The sequence below is a fragment of the Kogia breviceps genome, chromosome 11, assembly GCF_026419965.1.
Source record: "Kogia breviceps isolate mKogBre1 chromosome 11, mKogBre1 haplotype 1, whole genome shotgun sequence".
Taxonomy (NCBI): domain Eukaryota; kingdom Metazoa; phylum Chordata; class Mammalia; order Artiodactyla; family Physeteridae; genus Kogia; species Kogia breviceps.
This window is the reverse complement of record NC_081320.1, coordinates 67,688,433-67,704,607: the sequence shown is the minus strand read 5'-3', so window position 1 is coordinate 67,704,607 and position 16,175 is coordinate 67,688,433. Positions and strand designations below refer to the sequence as shown.

The 16,175-nt window shown below is 39.5% G+C and overlaps 1 protein-coding gene across 3 annotated transcripts in view; it reads left to right on the top strand.

Annotated features, from left to right (window-relative positions):
* Positions 1–1,299: 1,299 nt before the first annotated feature.
* The window catches only part of PPM1B (protein phosphatase, Mg2+/Mn2+ dependent 1B), an 85,136-nt gene continuing 70,260 nt past the window's right edge, over positions 1,300–16,175 (top strand). Inside the window, exon 1 of one of the 3 annotated variants that reach the window (XM_059079416.2) lies at positions 1,300–1,769. The gene's annotated coding sequence lies outside the window, so the exon portion shown is untranslated. The remainder of the gene's footprint in view (positions 1,770–16,175) is intronic. The other 2 variants (XM_059079414.2, XM_059079417.2) reach the window with 2 other exon arrangements.

Genomic DNA, 16,175 nt, shown 5'->3' with positions numbered 1-16,175 from the left:
TTTGTACTTCAGGTCTCCGTACAGTGCCTGGCAAATAGCAGGCGTTCAATAACTGTGGAGCGAACGAATGTCAAAGACTAGGCCAAGAGTTTCTAAAATCAACGTTGACTAAGAAACAAAACACGGAAATGTCAAGGGCTGAATGCCAGGCAGTGCGGGCCAAGAAGGAATAAAAATAACCCCTTACAGCACAGAATCCTCCTGAAGGGATCGCCTGTCTCATTTTCTCACGTCGCTTTTTGTCCTCTCCTGACACCCCAATTTCCCGCTCTCTAACTCATTTTCTTCGCTTCTGGGGACAGGTTAGGCAGGTATACCAGTTCAGCTGCTCTGATTGGTCGGCGATGATTTCATTGTTAGGGAGCATCCGGGCCTTTCCCCTCCCCGCAACACCTCCTCCAGAGCCCTGCCTCCCGAGGTTCCCTCTCCCGCGTGCGCCCCACCCGCTGGCTAAAGCAAAACAACCGCCTCTCCCTAGATCGCTTCTTGTCCTCGCCTGCGCCTTCCCTTCCCGTCTCGACGTCTAAGAGAGGCGTTTATATCCTCCAATGAGGGCCTAGTAGGACTTTGTTTGCCAATCAGCAGCCAACCCCCTGCAATTCCGGGTGGGACTAGGCCTCCACACCTATAATTGGACAGCCCGCTGGCTCCTTTATGGCGTTTGTTTTACGCAAGGCTTAGAGGTCAAAAATAAAGGGACATGGTTCTCACAGAACGAGAAGGCGCCGCAAAGACTCTGGGTTTGACCGTTTCCGAAGACTAGCCAATCGCTTTTCGAATACTTCCCCGCCTTTTGCGCGTTCATTTAAAAAAAGCCGGTGTGACGGACTTGGAAATTGGTTCCGTGACGGACATGTAGAGAAAGCCAATGATTGAGAGTTCGGGCCACCCTTTATACCAATAAGAAAAGACTATCGCTAGGACTCGGGCTTTGAGAGGCGGAGCGCAGGTGGGCGTTATTTGATTGATGACGGTCTCTACGTATGGCTGTTAGGGTGGGTTGGTCCCTGACGTCCGGAGGTATAGCAAAGGCGGGGCTGAATGAAGTAAAGGGTAATGAAGGGTTGGGTCTCACTCAGTGGGCGGTGTTTGATGGATAGTTGACCTTGCCAATTGAAGGTGGTCACTGATGCCCAATGGGAAATTAGGAACCCAGAGGCGGGGCATTGTGGGCGGGGAAAACTAAGGACGGCGGCGCAGGGGCTGCGGGACTGGGAGGGAGGGCGGTGATTGACGGGCCGTCCAGCAAACCGGGTACAGCGAGATACTGCGCGGCGTCTCAATGGGTGGGAGCTGGGGGCGGGGCTCGCCGAGGGGCGGGGAAGGACAGGGTGCGGGGAGGGGGGTTGCAGAAGGAGCTGAGCGGCTGCTGCTCAATGGCGGAAAAGCCGCCGGTGCTCTGACCGCTTCGTCCCCCTAGCAGTTGCGGGGGAGTTTCCTGCCGGCGCGGCTGGAGTCTCTGTTTCTCAGGGTTCGGTGGCTGGAAGATGCTCCAGAGAGACGAGGCTGCGGCGGAGGAGGTGGCGGCGGCCGAATCGGCAACGGCGCTAGGGTGGAGAGAAGGCGGCAGCGGCGGCGGCGGCGGCGTGCGGGGCCCAACGGTGTAAACAGCCCCGGAGGCGGCGGAGGCGGTGGCCAAGACCCCGAGGCGGAAGCGGCGGCTGAGCCAGGGTCGCGCCTCCGTTGGAAGCCTGGGCTGAGTGCAGCAGAGGGGTTCTGCGGCGGGCGCGAGCGGACGCCCTAGACCTCGCTTCCCTCCCTCGCCCCAGGTAAGGCCGCTGGGCGCCCCGCCGCAGGGGAAACGGCTCGCGGGCTCCGCCGAGGCCCCGGACCGTTTTCGGGTTGCCGCCGAGCTGCGGCCGGGACCTCTCCCCGCTTAATCCTCGCCTCTTTCCCTCGGCCGCGGAGCCCAGAGGAGCGGAACGCCGGGCCTGGCTCCTGGCTAGGCCCCTTCCCCAGCCGCCGCCTCCGCGCTCGGCCGAGGCTGGGAGAGGCTCGGGGCAGGGAATTTTAGTTTGCTCCAAAGCCTGGGAGTAAACTGCTTGTCCCTCTTCTCTGCGAGCATCTCTTTTCACCTGAAAGCACTGGGGCTACTCCAGGCCGTAACTCGTCCCTTCCTGGTGCATGCCTGTTTGAAAACACTACCTTTTCCCATTTGTTTCCTCATTAGCTTCTGCCTTCCTCTGCGCTCCATTTCACTTCCTCGTTAAATCTTCTTTCTCGCTCTTCTGTCTACGCGTCTCACCACCTTCTTCCTCCTTAGCGACTTTATTTAAATCGTTTCTCTTTTTCTTCTCAGGAAACTCCGGTCTTCTCTTCCTTCCCTGCCCTCCCCAGCAGTCCTTTTCGTGTGTCATTCTTTTTACTAGTGAAGTTCTTAAATGAGACTGCTATCGTCAGTATCCCAGATCTACCAGAGGCCCATTAAGAATAGACTCACCAGCTTTAAGTGGCAGAACAGTTTTTTATTTCACCGAGCCTAACATCCTTTTTAAAAAATTGTATTATTAAATGTAGAGTGTGGAAATAGCCCTGAAGTTATTTTTAAAATGAAGGGCTCAATGAGTGTTGGAAATAGTTATTTCATTTTTCAAGTTGCATGACCTTTAATGTCAGATTGAACAGATCTAGAACGTTTGCCCATCTTGTTTGGCAGAATGCTTCTGAAGCGTTTTGATATCGGCTCACATTCATCACTATTCAAGTTGGCTTAAAAGCAACTTGAAAACTTTAGAAAAAAGACATTATGAGAACAACTAGGAAGCTGTTTTGATGAAGTCACTGTTAAATACCTTTTAAAATAGGCTCCACATGTTTAATGTATCAAAATAAAGTTGGCGGGAGTCTTGTAAAAAGGATTATTTAGGGATTTGAATAGTCTTAAGAGTTATGTAGCTATTTTGGGAAAAACATTCTTTTTCTGTTAACAAACGTTTACAACTCCTGTGATGTGAGAATTAGCGAGGTTTACTGTGGGATTAACACAGGAACTCATTTTATTTGAGCTACTGCATGGATGTAGAAGTGGTAAATTGTTCAGGTTAGCGTAAATCAGTATGTTCTAGGAGATGGAGAAACATGCTATCAACACTGAATGTTAATGGACATTATTTCATTTACTTTCTCTGTTCTACAATAGCAAAGTTCCTATTGTTGGCCTACTTTTAAATAGAGCATTTCTAAATAAATGGTGAGGCAAGTTATTCTAATTATTATAGTAGTCTTTTCCAAATGTATAGCCTTTTAAAAAGATATAGTTGCAGTTTTACTATTAAAATGGTAATTTCTTTTTTTAAAAAAATTATTTATTTAATTTATTTATTTTTGGCTGCATTGGGTCTTTGTTGCTGCCCACAGGCTTTCTCTAGTTGCGGCAAGCGGGGGCTACTCTTCGTTGCAGTGCGGGGCGTCTCATTGCGGTGGCTTCTCTTGTTGAGGAGCAGGGGTTCTAGGCACGTGGGCTTCAGTAGTTGTGGCATGCGAGCTCAGTAGTTGTGGCTCGCGGGCTCTAGAGTTCAGGCTCAGTAGTTGTGGCACACGACCTTAGTTGCTCCGTGGCATGTGGGATCCTCCCAGACCAGGGCTCGAACCCGTGTCCCCTGCATTGGCAGGTGGATTCTTAACCACTGTGCCACCAGGGAAGCCCTCTTTTTTTTTTTTTTTTTTTTTTAATGTTTGTTTGTGTTTTCTCCTCTTCATTTATTTTTGCTCTCATAAAAAGTCTTACTACAGTTTCTGCAGTGTTTATGTTGCACTGTCAGCATGGAATAGTATTTTTATTTGATCTTTCATACCTTTTAGTTAAGATTTCCCCAGTTTCTTGGACATTACCGTTTGGATTTGTTCATGTTGTGATTATTATGAGATGTGACCATCAGAGCTTTCAACACCTGTTTTCTTATACTGGGTGTGATTTCTATAAAGACTCCAGGAACAGGTGAAAGCCTTTTCAGTTTGTCTGATAGGTCAGTAAATATTAGCTTATGGTAGTAATTCACATGTAATTACCAAATCCCTTAAGATTACATCATTTGAAGGAATAGTATGGTGTCTAAAATACCTGTGCTTCTAAGAACGCCTCATTCACAAGTTGACAAGGTCAGAAAAAGTGGCTATCGTTGAAAGTTTATTTTCTTATAACATACATTTTTTTATGGAGTTTTTTGAATTAAAATGTGACGCTGATACACTATCTCTTGGCATTCGTGGAAGAGTAGAATTTGCCACAGTATTGTTTAGCGATTGTGGAGTTTCATTGAAAACTGGCTGAGCCAGTAGTGGAAAGATTGCAAACGTGTCCTTGTAGATGGATTGGTAAACATTTATTGCACGTGATACTGGGAGTGAACGTTCCCCCCCATACTCAGTGGTGGCAGTTACATATATTATCTACATTATATGAATATTTGTATATGTAATTATTTAAAAGTATTTTGACATTATCTAGCCTAGAAAGTAAATAAAATAGAACTCTACAGTAGTCCTTCATAAGATATTAATAAGGTGAATAAAATTAACTTATTAAAATATGATACATGGCATTTTACTTTTTTGTGAAATATGCCTTTCACAGTTCACTGATTTTAAACAAAAATTAGTAGGGAAACAACTGAAGTATCAGAGTTCTAAGAGTTAAAATTTTTTTAAGTTCCAACATTCTAATAGGAAAATTTATTTAAGTAATACTTAGGTTAAAATTACAATGAGTGGTAAGAGAATTTTGGGGAATATGGATTTTTGATGATTTTTCACACTCTGTGTGGATTAGGAAGATTGATTAATTGGGGATATGAGTAAGATTCCTAGAAATTGAGAAAACTCCAAAAGTATAATCTGGATTACTACCCATCTCACTACCCTATACTCAAAACTAAACAGTGAAGGTGGGCTTCCCTGGTGGCGCAGTGGTTGAGAATCCGCCTGCCAATGCAGGGGACACGGCTTCGTGTCCCCGTCCGGGAAGATCCCACATGCCGCGGAGCGGCTGGGCCCGTGAGCCATGGCTGCTGAGCCTGTGCGTCCAGAGCCTGTGCTCCGCAATGGGAGAGGCCACAACAGTAAGAGGCCCGCGTACTGCGGAAAAAAAAAAAAAAAAAAAAGCTAGGAAAAATGAAGGTAAAATAGTGTCGATTTGGGGAGTATTGATTTTTATAGTTTTTGCTTGACTGTCATAAAATTTATAAAATAACAGAGCTTATCATCAGCTTCTGGCAGCTGGTCTAAGTATAGGTGAAGAAAAAGATACACGGGGTTCATAATCTGTTTTCTATTCTTTGTTGGTGATACTTCTTTACATCAAAACATTGATTTAAAATAAAATAACTTTTGATCTTTCAAACTAATTTAAGTATGCTTATATCTCTGATTAGCCATTTTGGAATCTTTTTTTCAAATGAAACATTTCTAAGGTGATTTAACCTCCTTGTTTAGATTTGTCTTGAGTTAACTTTTCAGCATTCTGTCTCTCTGGTTTGTCCCCAGACCAGACCACCACCATTTAGACTAACTTGAGTGATTTGATTAGGTAGTTGAATCAGTGTTATAAAAATAAGTCTTCACTGAATTCTTGATAAAGGTATAAAGCTTTCCAAAAGTGTAGTCTATCTACTGTAGTTTCATTTCTCAGACATTATGAAGATTTTGAGATTTAGTTTTTAGTATCATCTAACAACCTAGGAAACAAATACCATGTGGTAGCTCATACCTTTTTTTTTAAGTTTTCAAGTGTTTTATTTATCCTCTTAAGTTTAGTGTTAATGACAGACATAAACATTTTGCTCTGAATTATGGTAAGCCATGACACAGAATTTCTCAAGTAAATTTTTTTTCTTTTACTACAGCTAACTTCTGACCACATCTACAATATCTTAACATATGATACCCTTCGTAATAACTTATTGAAGAACCCAGTAGTTTAACAATCAGTTGTAGTATTTTAACTTGTTCCTATATTTAGACATTTAACATGATTTGTAACATTTAAAGCATAGTTTGCCGATTTCATGCTTTTATGACTTAATAAGTAGTTTAATAGTAACTTGCTAAAAATGGATTCATAGTTTTCTTATGGAGTATGTTAAAATATCAAGATTATATTTATTGGCTTTAAATTGATTTATTTCTTGAAAATTAAAGATCTTAAAGTTTAGAAACATAATGCTAGTTGGAAAACTTATTTTGCATCCTTTTGAATAAAAGAAGATCTACTAAAACATGGTCTGAAGTTTAGATGAGAGAGAAACATTGCAAGACTTGTATTTAATATTAAGGAACTTGTTTTACTTTTAGAGATGGGACCAATTACTGGTAGTGATATAGGGAGGGTAAGACCTGTGTCTGGTATTGCTGGTGCTTTTTGTCTATGTAGAATGATCTCCACTTCAAAATAGGCTGTGAATGAAAAGTGCATTTGTATGAAAGAAACATGAAAAACCTTTTCTTTCATGGAAAACTGTTGTCAAATGTGGTTATGTCATTAGGTATAATCAAGTTTGTTATATAAGAAAAAAGCCAAGTGTATAGATTTTGTTTGATAGATAGTACATACCTGAGAAGAAGTAGGTTTGATAAATTTGTGAAGTTCTGAAGGATTTCAAAGAACTTTTAAAAACTTGAGGATAATGTCACTGATTCTTAAGTATAATTGCATTTTCTTGGTATAGGTATGTATAAGTGCACTCCTAACCTTGAAAAGCGATGGTTAATAGATGTTCTTATGAATAGGAGAATCTAGGAGTGTCCATATTACTCATGGGTGCTTAAGCTATTTTGGCAAAGAGTTTTTCTTTTTCCCTCTTCTGATTAAGGCAGTCAACTCTGAGTTAAGGAACTGGTGCTATCTATTGAACACACAGGTGGCCCTTCCTAGTCTCTAACAAAGAGGAAATAATTAAACTCAAAGCAACTCTAAATGATAGAATGTGTGGGAGATCAAGTTTAGGTATGAGAGGCTTCTTGTTACTTTCACTTCTCTAGGCTACCAACCCATTGAGAAGTAAAAAATTCAGTAGAGCTTAATAGTATTTAGTCTGTGGGCTACCCTTTTCTTACCCCCCAATTATTCTTGCATTCACTGAGTGCCTTCTAATATGCAAGGTTCCATTCCAGGCAGGAGGCCCAACAAAATAGACAAAATCCCTGCCCTCGGAGATCTTCTGTTCTGATAACAAGCTCTTCCTTAAATTACATTACAACTCTGCTTCCTTTGTGGATGATTTAATTATGAGTGGGATTTGGCATGTATGGTGTTTTCTATGCTTTGCTGAGAAGCTATGATTAGAGCTTTACTATTTTTGACAAGAGAGAGGGAAGAAGAGTTTTTCTGTAACTGGACAAAAACTGGAATATGAAAAGAGGAAGTAGGAAGGGGGAAATATTGTACCTAAGATTAAAATGTGAGCCAAAGATAAAAAAAGAAATCCCTACATTAGGCATGAGGGAAGCTGGGGGAAACACCATGTACGGTCCAACCTTGGATAGAGGAGTTCTTGGACAGGAGAATGGGAGAAAAGATGGGATAATGGGAGGAGGGTAAACAGGACTTTTAACAAGTCTGGTTTAAATAACTTGGGTTGTATCTATAAAATATATGTTATTATTTGTGTTTGGAAAAGGCTGTTTCTCTTCTTTTGCAAATACAGCTGAAAGATTAATGGTTGGCCAGTAGTGTCTGAAATACTGTCACTGATTTGTGACTGCTATTCTGTCTCTAGTTATAAGACGATTCTCTTGAAGATAGCTGATGGAGTCAATCTGTCTCTTAGGTTTATTGTGCTCATACTGATCTGTATATAGCCACTGCTTCCCTTAATTCCGTAGTTGTGGTATATTTGTTGAAGTTGTGTCTTTGTCTTCCTGCATTGTAAGTTTCTGCATGAGGCTGTCCTCTTGCACTTAGTGATGAAGTAGGTGCTTAGTTTTCTACTTCTGTTCTTTAGCTTTACTAGTGATGATCCAGTTTGGTAAAGATGGCTCTTCTTGAGTTTACACAAACATTGCACACTTTTAAGATAAGCCTGAGAGATCTTTGATACTTGTTTTTGTTTTAATGCATAATGGTCTTTTGCTTTCATTAGTGAGTCATTGAGTCAGAGTTTCATGTGATCTTGCTTGCTGCAGTGAATTGAGATCGATTTTTTAAATTTTAAAGCAAATCAACTTGTGTTTATTTCAGTGCCCCAATATAAAAATGAACACTAGTTCCATTCATGACCTAAGAGACCTCCTTTATAGCACTCAAGTAAGCCTTCAAATTTCTAGTTTCACTTTTAATGTATTTATCACTTTTATCAAAACTCTGATGTGCAAAAGAACTTGAACTTTTGAATACATTAAATTTAGTACTGTAATTCAGACCAGGTTCATTAAGCTGTTCAACGTTTGGACATCTTTGAGTGCCTGTATTTTAGATGGAAAAACAAAACAAAAACAGCCTTACTTGATTTCTTAAATTATCTCTTATAATTGGGTTTGTTTATATGATTCAGAATTTAATTAAAGCTTTGGTGGTTCTAGGTCCTAAATGTAAGGAAACTGAGTTTAACTTCTTTATGTTCAGCTGTTCTGGGGTGTTTTGAATCAAAATGTGAAAGTGAAATGGTAACTTTTAGCTCAATACATAATAGAGTTCAGTTATACTTTCATTTTGGTTTTGTTTTGTAAAATCTAACTCTGGTTCATAAGGGAAGTAGAGGCTTATAAGGATTAAGTGATGATTTAGGATGTTATTGCTCTTATCTTACATCTTGAGTCTTTTTCTCAGAGATAGGTTTGTATTTTAGTTCAGGTTATTTGCTGTTGTACTTTTGATTTGTGTTGCTTTTTCTGCCTCTGTCTTTGCTTACTTGATTTTTATTTAAGTACAGGGTGGCTACCAGGTCTGGAAACACAAATGCATACACAATAAATGGTTTGTTGATGTTATAGAATATGTTAAAATAATATCTATATTTTCAGACTTCATGACCATCCTACAAAGTGGAATTCATGTAGGTGGGTCTTTTGTTTTGGTTCAGATATATATTACATGGCCAAGTTATGGAGTCAGGTATAATGTATATTTTGAATATAAAGGAGTAGAGATGCATAGTTAATTATAGAGAGCTGTCTGGAATAACACTGACCCTGGGTTTTAAGAGGACTGAAAACGATCTAACAAGGGAAAAATAAGTGTGATGGTTAACTGGTTGTGTGGTATTTTGTCTAACGAAGTTTGGGAGTTGCTAGATAGCAGTAGCTTCAGGATTATACTTGAACGATGGTCAGAGGTGCTGGCCAAACAGTGATGATATTAAACGAGTATGTTTTTAGGCCTTAAATCTATTATTTGTAATCCTTCTTAGTCACCTAAGAATGAAAACTGGTCTACATCCACAGACCTAGGTGAGAATTACTGTTTCACAAATGTGCATGAGGCGTCTTTTCCAAAGATTTAAATACATATTTCTGAATCTTTACTACTCTATGCTTTTAGGTAATGCTGGAATGCTTGGCACTGTTTTGTTGCGTATGTTTGTATGTGTATATTAAGTGTAAGAAACCTTTATACTAGGAGTGGGTTATGTTTCTGAAGAAGTTCCAAAAGGAAGAAGGTGACTGGAAGCATAGACTCTGAAGTCAGACTACCTGGATTTGAATCCCTCTTCCACCACTCTGTAGATGGGTAATTTAAAGCAAGTTACTTAATGTTTCTAAGCCTCAGTGTTCTTGTTTGTTAAGTGAGGATATTTCATAAAATTGTTGGGTTGGGGTATTCCAGGTAAAGTCATTACCATAGAGCCTTGGAACGTTTGAGTGCTTTCTCTTATTGCTAGACTAAATGATATATGGGAAACCAGGAGGCAGAAGACCCTGTTTGAGATTCCCACTGAACCTTTTAATGATCCTGTGACTTTGTGAGTTACTTATTCTTTCTCCAATTTAGTGGCTTTAATCTGTAATGTAATATTTTTGCGTTAAGTCAGCGGGCTGGACCATCTGATGTCTTTGAGGTTGTTTTGACCCTTAAATTAAGAGTTCTAGGCTTCCCTGAAGCGGAGAGGCTGGGCCCGTGAGCCATGGCCGCTGAGCCTGCGCGTCCGGATCCTGTGCTCCGCAATGGGAGAGGCCACAACAGTGAGAGGCCCACCTACCGGGAAAAAAAAAAAAAAGAGTTCTGTTTTAAGATTGTCATTTTCTACCAAAGTGTAAGCAACATAAGGACAACAACTCTGTTAGTTTTGTGTGCAGATTTATCCATGTATCTATATTATATTCTGTAAATAGTTGCTGAATAAATTTTCCCATAAAAACAGTATCTTTTAGGGGGAGGAGAATAGAGAGTAAGAAGAGGGGAGGGAGGTTTGCATTCCTTCTCAAGGACTTGATGCTTAACGTGTTAAAGGTATGAACACAAATTTCCTGCTATTCAGTTTTTATTTAGTAAGTAAATATTGTCTGCTAGTGTTAGATACTTTGGGGAACAAAGATTATCTGAGTCTGCCATGTGTGGTATGAGGAAAGGAGTAAACGTGTATATGAATTATTATACAAGATGAAAAGTAAAAATGTTATAAAGGAATTATAAGTATGTTTTATATATTAAGACTCTTTATAAAATGTATAAAAGTCAAATGGCAGTATAATTAGATTGTCTTACCTTGTAATTGCCTTGTTCTCACTTTTAGAAATCAGATGCTTAAAAGGAAAAACATCAGGGATGTGAACTTTAGGAAAGTTTAGGACCTTGAGAGCTTTTAGGGAAACTTAAGACTAATATTTGTGGAGGAGATTGATGAAAAAAATTTAATAAGTATATAATCTCATTGCATTCTGGCGTTTTTATTATGAAAATTTTTAATCCTATGGAATATTGTAACAGTATCTTGAGTTCATATGTGCCACCACCTAAATTCAATGGTATTTTATATTTTTGCCCTATTTGCTTCATCCATAATCTTGCCGAACCATTTAAAAATAAATTATAGAAATCATGTCACTTCATCCCTAAATACTTAAGTATGAATCTCCAAAAAATGATATTTTCCTCAATACTTAAAATATTTTTATCATATGTAACACAATTATCTAATCCCCAGAAGTCATGTGATCCCCAGTCCAGATGTCTTATATAGTTTTTTCCCTTCCATACCAAGGTCCAGTGAGGACCTTGCATTACATTGCATTTGCTGTTGTGTCTCAATTCTCTTTTAAATTTAAACACCAGTTTTAAAAAATGACTTTCTCAAGAGACCAATTATTTTGTAAAATGTCCTGTATTCAGAATTTGTCTGATTGTTTCTTTGAAACTTGTTTAAAACTTAACTGAAGATTGCGTTGAATTCAGGTTAAACATTTGGCCAGGATACTTCATAGGTGATGCTGCTTCATATTACATCACATCAGGAGGTACAAAATGATTGCGTCGCACTATTCGTGGTACTAAGTTTGATCTCTGGGTTAAGGTGGTGATTGCTAGATGTCTTCATGGACAAGAAACATTTTCTCTTTTATGATTACCGGGTAATTCATGGCATACTTTGTTACTCTAGAAATCCGTTTCTCCTTCAGACTTTGACTTAATGGATTTATTGATTTCTTTTTAAATTTTATTTATTTTTATTTTATGTTTTGGCTGTGTTGGGTCTTGTTGCTGCACGTGGGCTTTCTCTAGTTGTGGCGAGTGGGGGCTACTCTTCATTGCGGTGGCTTCTCTTGTTGCGGAGCACAGGCTCCAGGCGTGTGGGCTTCAGTAGTTGTGGCACGCGGACTGAGTAGTTGTGGTGCACAGGCTTAGTTGCTGTGCGGCATGTGGGATTTTCCTGGACCAGGGCTTGAACCTGTGTCCCCTGCATTGGCAGGCGGATTCTTAACCACTGTGCCACCAGGGAAGCCCTTGATTTCTTTTTTAAAGACGGATCTTGACAGGGGTTACCAAACCATAGCTCACTGGCCAAATTTGGTCTGCTGCCTGTTTTTGTAAATAAAGTTTTATTGGAACACAGCCATGCTCATTTGTTTGCATACTGTCTGGCTGCTTTCCCACTACTATGGCAGGGTTGGGTAGCTGTGACAGAAACCATATGGCCCTGCAAAGCCCCGAATATTTACTATTTGGTTCTTTAAAGAATAAGTTTGCTGAACCCTGATTCGTATTCTTCCCTTTTTCTCATTATGTTGATAGTAGTGATATAAAATTGGTGTTTATTATAATTGGTGTTTAAATGTTGCCTCTCCTGCATCCTGATGTTATTCAAGGTATAAAGGTTGCTTTTCACATGATTAAAATTGTGAAGTTTTTGCTTATGTTCCCCAAACCATAAAGTATACCCAGTTATAGTGCTATACGTGGTATACAAAATCATATGTTAAAAACAAATATTTCAGGCATAAAAAGAATAAAGAACATAAAGTACCCACTACCCAGCTAATTTTAGGGTATAGAACACTATTGGTATAGTTGAAGCCCTTCTGTAATCTTCCTGGATACCATCGTTTCTTTCCCACTGTCTTGAATTTTGTGCCTACTCTCACATATACAATCTCCATGTATGTATCTATGTATAAATAGTGTATAGGACTGGTTTAAGATAGTTTATAGTTTCTGAGCATGATTATATATGGAATTTTTTTATACAATTAGCTTTTTTTACTTAACATTTCTGCAAAGTTTTTCCTTGTTGAACTATTCCTCTTTTTAAATAGTATTGCATAGTATCCCATTGTGTGATTATAACACATTTTGTCTAGTGTCTTTGGATGAACATTTGGATTATTTTTGTATTTATATACAATCGTGCTGAAACATAATTTACATCTTTTTTGTATATCTGTGTGAGAGTTTGTATAGAGCACAAAGTTAGGAATATAACTGCTGAATTGCAGGTTATTTTTATCCTACAACCTACCTAAATATTTTGAAATTCTCTCCAAAGTGGCTGTACCAATTTATACTCTGGCCAGTGGTATATATAAAAATGCCTGTTGCTCTATATCAATATCAGTGCTGTCCTATATAAATATAATGTTGGTCATACATGTAACTTAAAATTTTTTTGTAGTTAAATTAACAAAAAAGGTGAAATTAATTTTAGTGATGTATTTAGTATATCAAAAATGTCATTTTGATGTGTAAACAATAGCAGTGAGATTTTTGCATTCTCTTTTCTATTAAATCTTCAAAATATGGCATGTATTTTATATTTAACACCAAGTGTCAATCTGCATTAGCCACATTTCATATTCTTACTAGTTACAAGTGGCTAGTAGCTACTGTATCAGACAGCACAGCTCTATATCCTTGTCTCCATTTGGTACTCAGAATCTTTTTCCCCCCTCAATGTAATGAAAGAGAAATGATGTTTCATTGTGACCTTAATTTTGCATTTTCATATTACTAGTGAGGATGAACATTCTCATGTTTATTGGCCATTTAAATTTCCCCTTTTGTGTATTTGCTATTATCATTTCCCCATTTTCTATTTTCCTGTTTGTTTTTTTCTTTTTAAAAAATTTTTATTTATTTATTTTTGGCTGCGTCGGGGCACGCGGGTTCTTCGTTGAAGCAGGCGGGATCGTTCGTTGCGGGCGTGCGGGTTTTCTCCTCTCTAGTGGTGGTGCACAGGCTCCAGGGCGTGTGGGCTCTGGAATTGAGGCACTGCGTGGGCTTAGTTGCCCTGTGGCATGTGGGATCTTAGTTTGCTGACCAGCGATAGAACCGGTGTCCCCTGCATTGTAAGGCGGATTCTTTACCACTGGACCACCAGGGAAGTCCCTGTTTTTCTCTTAATGACAAAATCTTATAGGCAAAGATATGGATTTACTTTGCCATTAGAATGCTGGTGTTTTTGTTAATCGTGTTTAAGAGTTTTTACGGATTAGACAGTGTCTCTATAAAATGACACATTAAACATTTTAACCTAAAGCCAGTTTTAAAATGATTTCAGAAGTATTTGGATTGAAGTGAATACTTGGAAGAATAATGCTTGAATGGTTATATGAGGGAGAGGAGGGGGACACAGTGATTGCTTTATACTTAAACAATCCTTTGTGTATATTTGTTTTCCTTCCCTTTGCTCGGGGCTTAGTCTTGCAGCTTCTTTCCTTAACTCTAATCTCAAGGACCGGTAGGAAGAGCTAGGCAGAGTGGATTCTGGCCTAGAGCCAAAGATGTTTTCAAAAAGGCCTCTAGGGCTCCACTGAGGTAGGGAGTTGGGGATGCTTTATGCTGCATCTGGAAACAAACCAGGTGACAGATTCATTAGTGTGTCCTCTGTCTGCAGTTAAGTGGGTATAATTGTCTGGGTGCTTTAAATGTGAAACATAAAAAGTAAAATTCCTGGAAATCCAGAACTGCCTGTACTTAATAAATGTTCCAGTGGATGATGGGGTTAATAAGTCTTCCAATATAATATTTTTGTGAATGTTGGAATGGCTGACAGGATATCTTTTCTTGAAGAAGTATTTTTTAACTTAATATGTATTTTACTCAATACTTGCTAGGTGCCAAGGTCACAAATTAGGATGTGAGGGGATAAGGAAGGTGAAAACGTTAAAAGGAATATGAATGATTGTATAGGAGTGGTGAGAGGGTGGGGTGAAAGGTTGGAGAAGGCATCAAGGAGGAGATGTTATTTCATAGGCATGTTGAATGATTTGGTTAGCTAAATTAAAGAGATAGGGCAAATTGTGAGATAGGAGTGAGCATGATGTACTTGGCTTGTGTAAGTCCTCGGCTGGGCAGGTTAGAGACGAAGGTTCCAGACTGGATATTTTGTACTCAATTTTAGTTGGAGAGTGGGAAGCAACTTTATCTTTTGGGGACAGGTAAGGTATGTTTTAGGGAAATCAAGTTGGTGGTAATCTGTAAGGTGGATTGAAGGAAGGAAGGGGAGATTGAAGTCAGGGAGACCAATTAGGAGGCTGTTAGATAATCCAGAGAATAGGTCATAAGGCTCAAGATTATGATGGAGGTTAAGTGAGATACTTAAATGCAAGATGTGTTGGGACATGGTGTGTAGTGGTTGGATTTATGTAAAAGATTTATGGTTTCTAGCCCAAGTTACTAAAAGAAAGATTACGAATAGGTAGATTAACGGGTAGTTAATACAAATAGTAGTTAGATTGGGATATGAAGATGGTCTAGGGGCAGAGATGAAGATTTTGGTTATGTTATGTTTGAAGAGCTATGTACAGCAGCCAAGCTTAATGATTAAAATCTAGACTGAAATTAATCTGAGAAGTCAATCTAAAAGTGATGGTTGAAGCAATGAGATTGGATCAGAGGGCAGATACTATGTTTTGGATTGAAGGCTAATTACTGTTTTGTGGGGCTCACTTCCCTCTTGAATTTAGGAGGCTGAAGGAAAAAATATGAACATGAATGATAGTGAATGTTTTGAATTCGAGTGTTTTGAACGTCAGCAGAAGTGGCAAGAGTTTCAGGAAGGGAGGAATTATCAGTAGTGTGAAGTGCCACAAAGTACCTTGTCTTGAGAAGCCTCCTTTTTAGGACCAGACTGATATATGAGCTAATTTTTTAAAGCAGGAGCCAATTCTACCAAGCAAAACATCAGTGTTTGAGTTGTTTTGCCAGGAATATTGGGGGTTTTTGTACTGATATGGTTATATATTATATCTTTTTCTTATAAGTTTACTTTATTTTTTATCTCTGGCTGCGTTGGGTGTTCGTTGCTGTGCGTGGGCTTTCTCTAGTTGCGATGAGCGGAGGCTACTCTTCATTGCAGCGCGCAGGCTTCTCATTGCAGTGGCTTCTCGTTGCGGAGCATGGGCTCTAGGCACGCGGGCTCAGTAGTTGTGGCGTGTGGGCTTTAGAGCTCAGGCTCAGTAGTTGTGACACATGGGCTTAGTTGGTCTGTGGCATGTGGGATCTTCCTGGACCAGAGCTCGAACCCATGTCCTCTGCATTGGCAGGCAGATTCTTAACCATTGCGTCACCAGGGAAGCCCTGATAATGGTTATATATTATATCTTGAGAAAATATTCTCTATATGAAACATTCTAGATAAGTTGTTCATACTGTGACCATGTTCCAGGGTAAAGTAAATTCACTTTGGTGACTATTAGGATTATGATTGTACTTTAGAGTCATGTTCTGTTCCACTTCACTAACTTCTTATGAACATAGCACTAAAATGATTAGATAATCAAACCTGCAAATAAAATTTTCTCCAAAACCT